The 10,286-nt window shown below is 48.1% G+C and overlaps 1 long non-coding RNA gene across 2 annotated transcripts; it reads left to right on the top strand.

Annotated features, from left to right (window-relative positions):
• The first annotated feature begins 4 nt into the window (after positions 1 to 4).
• LOC140620294 (uncharacterized) lies at positions 5 to 1,842 on the top strand. 2 transcript variants are annotated; one of them, XR_012020075.1, is made up of 2 exons: positions 5 to 287; positions 651 to 1,842. It is a non-coding gene; the product is annotated as an uncharacterized lncRNA (long non-coding RNA). The 2 variants fall into 2 exon arrangements; XR_012020074.1 differs by having other exon boundaries at positions 5 to 424.
• Positions 1,843 to 10,286: the final 8,444 nt, after the last annotated feature.

The raw sequence follows: 10,286 nt of genomic DNA, 5'->3' as shown, positions 1-10,286 counted from the left end.
CTCTGCGGCTGGCTGTAGAAGATGACGTCAGGAGAGGGGCGTCGCGCTCCTGTGGCGGGTGGGCGGGGCGTCCGCCCGACTTCCCGCGCTAGCTCCGTCCGGGTTGGGCCGCGACGCAGACCAGTCCGGGCCCCTCGCCGGCGGGCGTCCGGGGTACCCCGGGGGCAGGCTCACGGGCGCTTCCGTGCATGTGGCCTCCCCTGTCCGCGGGAGCACCCTCCTGTGGGCCTGCGAGACGGAGCTTCCCCAGCGCCCAAGGACGTTTGTGACCGTCCGCGGGGGGCCCGGTACGGACGCGCGCACGCAGTCCTGCGTTGGTTCAGCCGGGTGCACTGGGTGCCTGCCCTGCCTGGTGCCGAGGGCTCGGCAGTGAGCGCAGACCCAGCCTCGCCTCGGTGCCCAGAGGTCGTGGGCGGGCTACAGGGTGCGGTGGTGTGGGCAGAGCTGGGCGGGGGTCCCAGGGTGGCGGGAGGGCGTCCCCAGCCGCCGAGCTGGCCGCGTGCTCTGAGAGCTGGAGGGCAGCCCCAGCCGCGTACTGGCCGAGTGCACACAGAGCGGGGTGGGGGGGGCAGGGGGGCGGGAGGGCGGGAGGGCGGCCCTCCCAAGAAAGGACTGAGCGGCTATGCGCTCCGCTGCTCCACGTCCTGCAGGCCGGCGGCCGGCAATCTTCCGGGGCCGTCCTGACGCCCGTTGGTGCTGGACTAGAGCCTGCCCTTCGCAGATGCCTGGAGAGGGAGAATCAGTAGTCCATCCCTGTTTGAAAGGAGGTCAGCCCTGTCAGCCCTGCCCACCGTGGCCGGGGTGGGGGGCTGTTCTTAGCCTTCCCCGGCTTCAGCCTGCCTGAGGAATAATCCAGGGAAGCACAAAGGGAGTGAGTGCCCCCCTGCCTGGAGGGAGCCCTGTCCCTCCCACTAGGCCAGCCTCCTCGCCTGCCCCTGGAGGCTCTGCTGAACACAGCCCTGGGAGACAGAGGTGAGCTGGGCCCCCTGTGGGCCAGGGGGTGCTCTGAGTGTGGTCACAAACTGAGGGGAGGGGGAAGACCTGCTGACCATGGTGTGGCTGGGGCCCTGGGGAGGGGACACTGCAGCGGAGGTTGAGAGACTGCTGGCAGTGAGCAGGGGCAAGGGTGACCTGCTGAGGAACGTCTCCCTTTCTGGGCTCCTCACCCCCCCATCTTCTGCCCCTCCTCCATCTCCTCAAGGACAATTTCCCTTTCCAGCCTGTTCCTCTGCCCTCCACACCCACAGGCTCCATCTTGCCAGTTGGTCAAGACCACTGTGGGGATGCATCACCCTTCCTCCTGTGATCCAGATCCCTCAGATCAAACTGACACTCACCTCCACCCAGGGACCCCTCCCCCCCATTCTAGTGTATTTGGGATTCCTACTGAGCTATGTATCATTAACAGACCTCAAGTGTACCTGTGTCCTCAACAGACAGAGATAAGATCGTGCCAGATCTCGTATCCACCACATTTCAGCTTCCCATCCCCAGGATTCCTCCCTCACGTGGCTTCCGGTTGCCCCCCCCCCCCCCCATAGAACCCACCAAGAGGGCCCTGCCAGCGTCCCTCTAGCACTGTAAGGGTCTGGAAGTTGCCTGCCCCAGAGTGCAGGTGACCAAGGGCCATCTAGGTAATGTTATAAAAGGTTCTGGGGTGGGTGGGGGGGCACATGGGGAGGACCTGCACTAGCTACCCTGCCACAGCCCTCATTTGCTGGAGCCCGCTGACCTAGGCTAAGATATCTTACTTCAGGGTGCTTGGCTGGTTCAGTCCGTGGAGCTGATGTAGGAAAGAATGTTAGGGTCTGAAGCTGACAGCTAATAAATTCTTGAAACGTCTTTGGTGTAAAAAGGTGGTTTCATTAATGCACGGGGCCAGGGGCCAGGACTCGTGGGCAGGAAGAGCTGCCCTGGGATCATGAGGGGTGGCCCATAATAGACTCAACTTGGGAGGGGGTTGAGGAGAGTGTAAGTCTCTAAAGAATTTGGGGGGCAAGGTTTCCAGGACCCTGAGAGGCTAGTTATTGCTGGGAAAAATCATTTATTACCATCTAATAAAACCTGAGTCATGAGACCCTTCAGATGTACATCAGTGGGTATTGGGGGATGATCGCCAATACATACTGGGGGATGGAGATAAAGGAACTTTGCAAAGAAATTTGTATAAAAGTAGACTCACAGAATCCTGGGGGTGGGAGGTGCTAGGATTGCCTGTTACCCTCAGCAGAGAATTAACATTGAGGCTGCTGAGGTGGAGGAACGTCACTGGGCCTGTTTTAAGGACATGTCAATGGGCTGTAGGGAGTAAGGAAATTTAATAATTTCTTGTCTGCCTTTGTTTCCCACTCATTCCCCCCTGAACAATTTTGACCCTTAATCTTTAAGGTTGCTGAAGGTGGAAGGTGTCTTCTGTAACTTCCTTCTACTGAGTAGGGACATAGAGATGTCCCTGCCTTTGGGTCACCATGGATCAGTTGAGGTTTATATAGATTAGGAGTGATGACAGCAGAAGAAGCTGAGTCCAGGGGAGACTGCATGTGTGGATATTACCCGTTGGCTTAAAGTTAGGGCAGCAAAGGAGTCTTGACCCCAAGTGGAGAGACCTGAGAGAAAACAAAACCCAATTGGAATAACAAATAAGAGTCCTTTGAAGGCAGCCCCAGGTGGCTCAGCGGTTTAGCACCACCTTCATCCTGGAGTGTGACCCTGGGGACCTGGGATGAGACCCACATCAGGTACCCTGTGTGGAGCCTGCTTCTCCCTCTGCCTGTGTCTCTGCCAGTCTCTGTCATGAATAAATAAATAAAATCTTTAACAAAAAAATAAATAAATAAATGTGGAAGTTTGGCTGGGTTGGTAATGGTTTTAATACGGTGTCTGTGTGTCCAAGCAACACCCAGAGTCCAGCATCCTATCCAGCCTGGGGGAGGCCAGGCCATTGGACACATGTTAGAGCCGCACAGTCCCTGGTGTCCCCTTGGGGGACACTGGTCTAGTTCTGGGCCTCCCTGAACTGCAGTCATGGTAATGGTTTTGGAGAATTTCTTTTGAATTTATGTAATAAGACAGTCTATTGTCACTTTGTAGGGACCAAAGGAATCCAAATCTAGGGACAATTTCTCTTAGCAAAGTTTTTTGTCACCTCCATGGCCTTTTTAACCTCCTGGTGTAAACCCTATATTACCTTCTGTTGGTTATTTTTGGGCATAAGGATTTTTTTTCCTCATTATTAACAAGCCAGTCCTGTGCATTTCTTCGTCTGAATAACTGGACTTATGGACTTCATTGGAGTTAAGGCTGGTAAAATACTTAATATTTGTTTATTTTGTGCTACCTGCTTGGCTGCATGGTCTACTGAATTGTTTCCTTTAGATTCTAAGGTTTTATTCTCTGATGTCCTTTGAATTATAGCTACCTCCTTAGGTAGGTGGTGTACAGCCTAAAGAGTAATAATTTCAGGTCCATATTTGATTGGAGAGTTATGGCTTGATAATTCCCTTTTCTTCCAAATTGCTCTGTGGGCATGTAGGACTAGGAAAGCATATTTGGAGTCAGTACAAACATTAATTTTTAAGGCTTTGGCAATTGCAAAGCACTAGAGCATCCCCAGGTTTTTTCACTCCCTTGCCCATAACACTGTTGCCATCAGTAAACCAACTGTCATCTGGATTTTTGATAGGGGAAGCTTTTATATCTGGTTGACTAGAATACACAAGATCAATAACCTCTGAACAGTTGTGCTCTATAGAAGTATGATGTTCAAGTCTAGGCAAAAAGGTAGCTGGGTTTAAAGTTTGACAGGTTTTAGGTATATTTCAGCCATATCTATAAGCATAGCCTGGTATTCAGGGATTGTCCCAGAGTGAGCTTTGAGGCTCGTTTTACCAGAAGGGCTATTGTGTGCTTAGCTAAATCCTTTACTTGCAATTGTACATTAACAGAGGTGGCTTCGGGAGGCCTGGGTGGCTCAGTGGTTGAGTGATGCCTTTGGCTCAGGGCATGATCCCGGGGTCCCAGGATTGAGTCTTGCATCCAGTTCCCTGCAGGGAGCCTGCTTCTCCCTCTGCCTATGTCTCTGCCTCTCTTCTGTGTGTCTCTCATGAATAAATAAAATCTTTAATAATAGAGGTGGCTTCTAGGAGGATAAATATGACTATGAGTGATGAAACCATCAAGAGGCCCTCTTTGGGGTCTAGCTGGAACAATGTCCTAATTATAAGGAATCACTGGCAAGTGGGAGATGACTTGTCTCAGGAGATAAGGACACTTGTCCAAGTGCGTCATCTAGTCCAATGACGTGGGGTTGGGGCACCTGGGTGGCTCAGTGGTTGAGTATCTGCCTTTGGCTCAAGTCACAATCCGGCGGTCCTGGGATCAGTTCCTGCATCAGGCTCCCCACAGGGAGCCTGCTTCTCCCTCTGCCTATGTCATTCTAACCACACGGAATCAGGGTGGTAGTTGGATTGCACTATTGGGGAGTCAATCCCACTTTTCAGCTGTTCAAATAATCATATGCCCTCGGGTCCTATCAGTATCCCCACAGAATAACAAACAAGGAGAGCGTAGGAGCTATTGTAGCAGTTTCTCTGAAGTTTACCTCCAGTTGTCTAGTTCAGGCAAACATCAAAGACAACCAGAACTAGGATTTGACATCCACAATAGTGGGCTATTGGAACATAATTTTTCTCTCTAAAATAATCCTCATTTTTCATCAGAGATAGCCAAACAGGACTAATTTATTTGAAAGACAAGTCCAGTTTTAACAAACTTGAGCTAATTATTTACATAAGCTCAGCAAGAATAATGATTGAGCATATAGATCTTTTAGAATCGGCTTTGCTGGAACTTTTATAAGAAATCTGTAGGTTGAACTTTTAGTAGCCTCTCCAGGCCAGAAGCCAAGCCCAGTACTTGCCATCAGACCCTGCAATACCTGTAGATGTGGCTAGATTCCTCTTCACAAGATCCCCAAGGAGGGATCCCTGGGTGGCGCAGCGGTTTGGCGCCTGCCCTTGGCCCACGGTGCGATCCTGGAAACCCGGGATCAAATCCCACGTCGGGCTCCCGGTGCATGGAGCCTGCGTCTCCCTCTGCCTGTGTCTCTGCCCCTCTCTCTCTCTCTCTCTCTCTCTCTCTCTGTGTGACTATCATAAATAAACAAAAAAACAAGATCCCCAAGGTATATGGAGGTTCCTGCACCTGTCAGGAAGTGACATTCTTTTTTTTCATGTATTTATGATAGTCATACAGAGAGACTCGACGTGGGACTCGATCCGGGGTCTCCAGGATCGCCCTGGGCCAAAAGCAGGCGCCAAACCGCTGCGCCACCCAGGGATCCCAGGAAGTGACATTCTTTACTCACCTGGTGAGGCCTCTGGGAACTCTCTAGCCAGGCATCAGGCCAACAGTTCCAGGTGGCTTTATGGCTCCAGGTTTCATTAAGTCCACTCAGTTCCTGAAGGCCGTTTGGTCCTACCTAGGTCTATGCATGTGTCTCTCAGATAGGACATTCCAGTCAAAGCTTTGCTAAAATAACCAGTGTTTCCAAGGGTGTCATGTTACAAGGAGAACAGGTTCTTGGTGAACTTATGTAAATGACCATGGTTGTCATGGAAGACGGAATGCTCACTGAGACCTGTTGGTCAGGTCTGAGACCCTCAATTTTAGAGGGTCCAGGTAAGTAGAAAAATTAAATGCTTTAATTTGTTCATAAATGCATACTTTGCCACATTTCTATAAGTCATAGATATCTTAAGAGAAAGTGTCCTTAACCCAGGATAGCAAATATCAGAGAACCAGCAGTGTTTCAAACAAGAGTCACAAAACTATAATTGTCTTTTTAGTTCATCTAGTCCCATGTTACTATTTTTATTAGTTTTTTTTTTTTTAAGATTGTATTTATTTATTCATGAAAGAGAGAGAGAGAGAGAGAGAGGCAGAGACAGAAGCAGGCTGTCTGGTGCAGGGAGCCTGATGTGGAACTCGATCCCGGGTCTCCAGGAAGTGGATCCCTGGGCCAAAGGAAGTGCCAAACCGCTGAGCCACTCGGGCTACCCTCTTGTTCAGTTTGAATGTAGCTTTATCTAGTTCTGGGAATTCTTCCCCATTTCAGTTTTATGATCTTAAAGATATTGAATACCTGTATTTGCCCTAAAAATCCCTTATGTGAACCTCCTTGAAGATGAAACTCATTTTGCAAGAGAGTAAGATTAGAAATGACAAAAACTCAGAAATGGACCTTGTTAATGATCTGATATGAGTTCATGATGATGCAATCGACAAGGAGACTCAGTTGTTTCTGTGACACAGAACACTCTGATAGCCAGAATATTGAATGATGATGACCTTAAACCAGAAGGTAACATACCAAACAAGCCTAATTAGTCAATGAGACTTTGTTCATAATTTAAATCTCAGTGAAGTTTGTTAAAACCTTGGAAAGTTTTAAAGCACACAGCTAAATAGGATTAGGGATATTAAAGACCCGATAAAGGCAAAAACATAGAAACTGGTTTTTCTGGGCAGGCAAAGAGAAAACAACTCTAGATGTTCTTATCAAGAGCAGACCAACAATTCAAGAAAACTTATCTTTCTGAACAGGGAGAAAGCAGACTTCAATCTTTTACCGGTGTACTTTAAAATTCATTCAGTTCAATCTTAGTCTGTCCTGACCACACCTAAAATTCCTTTCCATGGATTTTCCTTCACAAGCCTTCTACGACTTTCCTTTGCATTCAGAATTTGTCCCAAGTCATTTCTTTGCAATCAACCAGCTTCCTTTAGGACAAAATTACCTTCTTTTACCTTTAACAAAAATGCATTCCCATTCCTTATATCTTTGTTACACATCTACTTTTCTACACAGAGTTGCTTCCCCTGTTCCCATCAATCTTAATTACAGTTAGGAGAATTTTGCACTCTTAGAAACCTTAGTCTCCTGTGAAAACTAAGGAGTAACCAATTGTGAACTGTCACACCAGAACTCTTTAGGTGGTGAATTTATGAATCAGGTAAGCACAAAGCATGTTTACCAACAGATTCAAATATCCTTAGTTCCTTTCCAATTAGAAGTCAAAAGCACAAACTGACATCTAGTAATCAACGCTTCAGCACTTTATCCATTTGGACAAGACCTAGATGTCCAATGAATTTAATCCCATTTATCATCCAAGCAAAACATTAAGGTTTCAGGTTACCAAAGAATTTGAAAGCTATCTTAATAATTTCCCGTGAAAAGTTGGAGACAATTAACCATCATTTTAGTCATCTTTTAACTAACAAATTGCAACAGAGATTACCCAACCTTATTTGACCTTCAGCAAACCTCGACAATAAAAGTTTCACATTTAGTGCTGATAACTTTAAAGACCTGTCTATCTTAATTAAACCAACAAACTTAACTTAGATACCAAATTATGTTCCACCTGGATCCTTCCATTGTCAATTTTTACCTGAGACACTGGTGGGGAATTCTGGAGTGGGCTGGGTTAAGTTCAGGGGTTGCTCTTGCTCCTGGACAGTGAGAGGAGAAGGAGCCGCTGTGCCTGGAGGATAGTCTAGAAGCAAGCTATGCAGGTCACACCCAGCGTGCTGCAGAAACAGGAGGAGGGGAAGGCGGGGAGCAGAAGAGGTATAGTGCTGCCAGAAGGCAGAGAAAGGGTTCCTGGTTCTAGAGCTCCTCATCTCCAACAGAGGAGCAGACGCCATATTTTACTGCCAATAAAGGGGAGTATGCAGTCCATGTCAGGCCAGAGAAGATGGGGTTTGGGCAGCTGCTTGGGAATATTCCTTACAGTCTCATCCTGAGGGAGAATAAGCACAGTTGGCTCCAATTATATCCCTGAACCTGGGACATGAATGAGGGAGAAGCCCTCACATCTATTAGGAGGAGAAACAGGGTAGCCTGGGTGGTTGGGTAGCCCAGGTGGCTCAGCAGTTTAGTGCCTGCCTTTGGTCCAGGGCATGATCCTGGGGACCCAGGATCGAGTCCCATGTCGGGCTCCCCACAGGGAGCCTGCTTCTCCCTCTGCCTGTGTCTCCGCCTCTCTCTCTGTCTCTCATGAGTAAATAAATAAAATCTTAAAAAAAAAAAAAAAAAAAGGAGGAGGAAACTGTATGAAAGTCCCCTTCTGGGATGGCCTGTTTCCTCCAGCAACCAGAGTTTATTTGGAGGAGGCCTACTTAGATAATTATCCAGTATGTCAGGAGGGAGTTTACTAGCCAGATACATTTGGGCAAACACATTCTGCCCTGTTGCCTGCAGAGAGATCTAACATCCTACTGAAGCCATGTAGTGTTACAGATCATCAGTCCTTTCCTAAATTCTGTGATTGAAATTGTTTCCAATGGGTTAAAAAGCACCCCAAGGAAGAGTCCTTGGGAACTGAAGAAGAAGCCTACTGAGGCCAAGCTCCCAGAAAAGTAGAGAAGGTCTATCACCAAAATCCCCCAATTCCTGGGTGGTGTGCCATGCAGGATGTGTCAGAGTTTCCATGTGTCAAAAGTGACTGGAGGCGTCTCCCAAAGAAACACTATTGATCACCATCCTGCCTTACCATGAAGGCATCCCACAGTAAAAGGCCCCGTATCCCCCCTTCCCCATCACATCCTAGGCTACCAATGGGTGCCTGGGGAATGGACTGAGACCATGCTGTGCCGTCCCATGCCCGGAAGGCCGCATTATTGCCTTGCCATTTCTAACCCACGGAGAACACTATGAAAGTTTTACAAGGGGAAATTACCCAATTTTGTATTTAAATAGTAAGTCAGAACATTGACAGAAAACAGTAAAGATAGAAATCTATCATGGTCTAAGTGACATTTCAACACATGTAGTCCCTATAGCCAACTTCCGTGGGAAACAGTCCCCAGTTGGGCTTTAATTCCATTGGGTGCTGATTTCTGCTGGCTCCCAGTGGAGGCCTCAGAAGGGGCTAGACCAGGATGTGGAGGGGATCACATTAGATCAGTCAGGAGGGAACCTCACATGGGAGTCAACATTGACAGCCATCCTGGTGATTTAGGTGGCTGTCCCGTGCCCAAGGTAGACAACCTTGTAGAAGGACAGGATACAGAGAGGGTATCAAGTTTCTGGGTCTTATTACCACTCCAGCCAGGGTACTAACTTCCAGCCAAAAGGCAAGCTTTCTCCTTCCCGTAGAGTAGCCACAGGCTAGAGGATTGCAGACTGAGCAATCAGCATGAAAGTGTTTCAATAAGACTACTCCTTGAAGGGCCCCTGGAATGACAGTGAAAGGAGAGGAGAGGAAGAACCAAGCTTGTACCACAGCTCAAAGTCCAGAGGAGACTGGACTCAAAGGCTCACCCGTATTGGGCGTCATATGATGTAGGAAAGAACGTTAGGGTTTGAAGCCCAAGGCCAAGAAAATATTCTTGAGATGTCTTTGGTGCAAAGCAGTGGTTTCATTAAAGTAGTTTCCATGGCCAGGACCTGTGGGCAGGAAGAGCTTCCCTGGGATCATGAGGGCTGGCCCATGATAGACTTTCAAATTGGGAGGGCGTTGGGGAGAGTGCAAGGCTCTAAGGAATTTTGGGAGCAAGGTTTCCAGGACCTTGAGGTTGGCTAGCTATTATTGTGAAAAAGTCACTTATTACCGTCTAATAAAACCTGAGTCGAGACCCATCAGATGTACATTGGTGAGTCATATGCTTGGGGGATGATTGTCAACACATATCTTGGGGGGTAGAGATAAAGGAAATTTCTAAAGGAATTTTTGTATGTTAAAGGAGACTCAGGATCCTTGGAGGGCGGGCTAGGATTACCTTCTGCCCTCAGCAGAGTATTAACATTGAGGCAGCTGAGCTCCTGGAGGAATGTCACTGGGCCTGTTTCAAGGACTTGTCAGTGGGCTGTAGGGAGTAAGGAAACTTAATTTCTTTTCTGCCTTTGTTTCCCACATCAGAGCATATGACTCTTAATCTCCAGGTTGTGAGTTCCAGCCCCACATTGGGCGTAGAGATTATTATAAAAAAAATTCTTAGGGATGCCTGGGTGGCTTAGTGGGTTAGGAGTCTGCCTTTGACTCAAGTCATGGTCTTAGGGTCTTGGGATCAAGTCCTGCCTCTTCAGGCTCCCTGCTCAGTGGGGAATCTGCTTGCCCCTCCCCCCATCATGCTCTCTCTTTTGTTTGCTTGCTTTCTCTTTCTCTCAAATCAATAAACTCCTTGAAAAAAAAAAAAACGTTAAAAATAACCCTCCCAGGTGCCTTTTTTCATTTAGCATTACCCACGCTCTAGACATTATTCACATCTACTGTAACAGA

The sequence above is a fragment of the Canis lupus genome, chromosome 2 (assembly GCF_048164855.1).
Source record: "Canis lupus baileyi chromosome 2, mCanLup2.hap1, whole genome shotgun sequence".
Taxonomy (NCBI): domain Eukaryota; kingdom Metazoa; phylum Chordata; class Mammalia; order Carnivora; family Canidae; genus Canis; species Canis lupus.
Note: the sequence above shows the minus strand (reverse complement) of the source record. Positions and strands in the feature narration are given on the sequence as shown.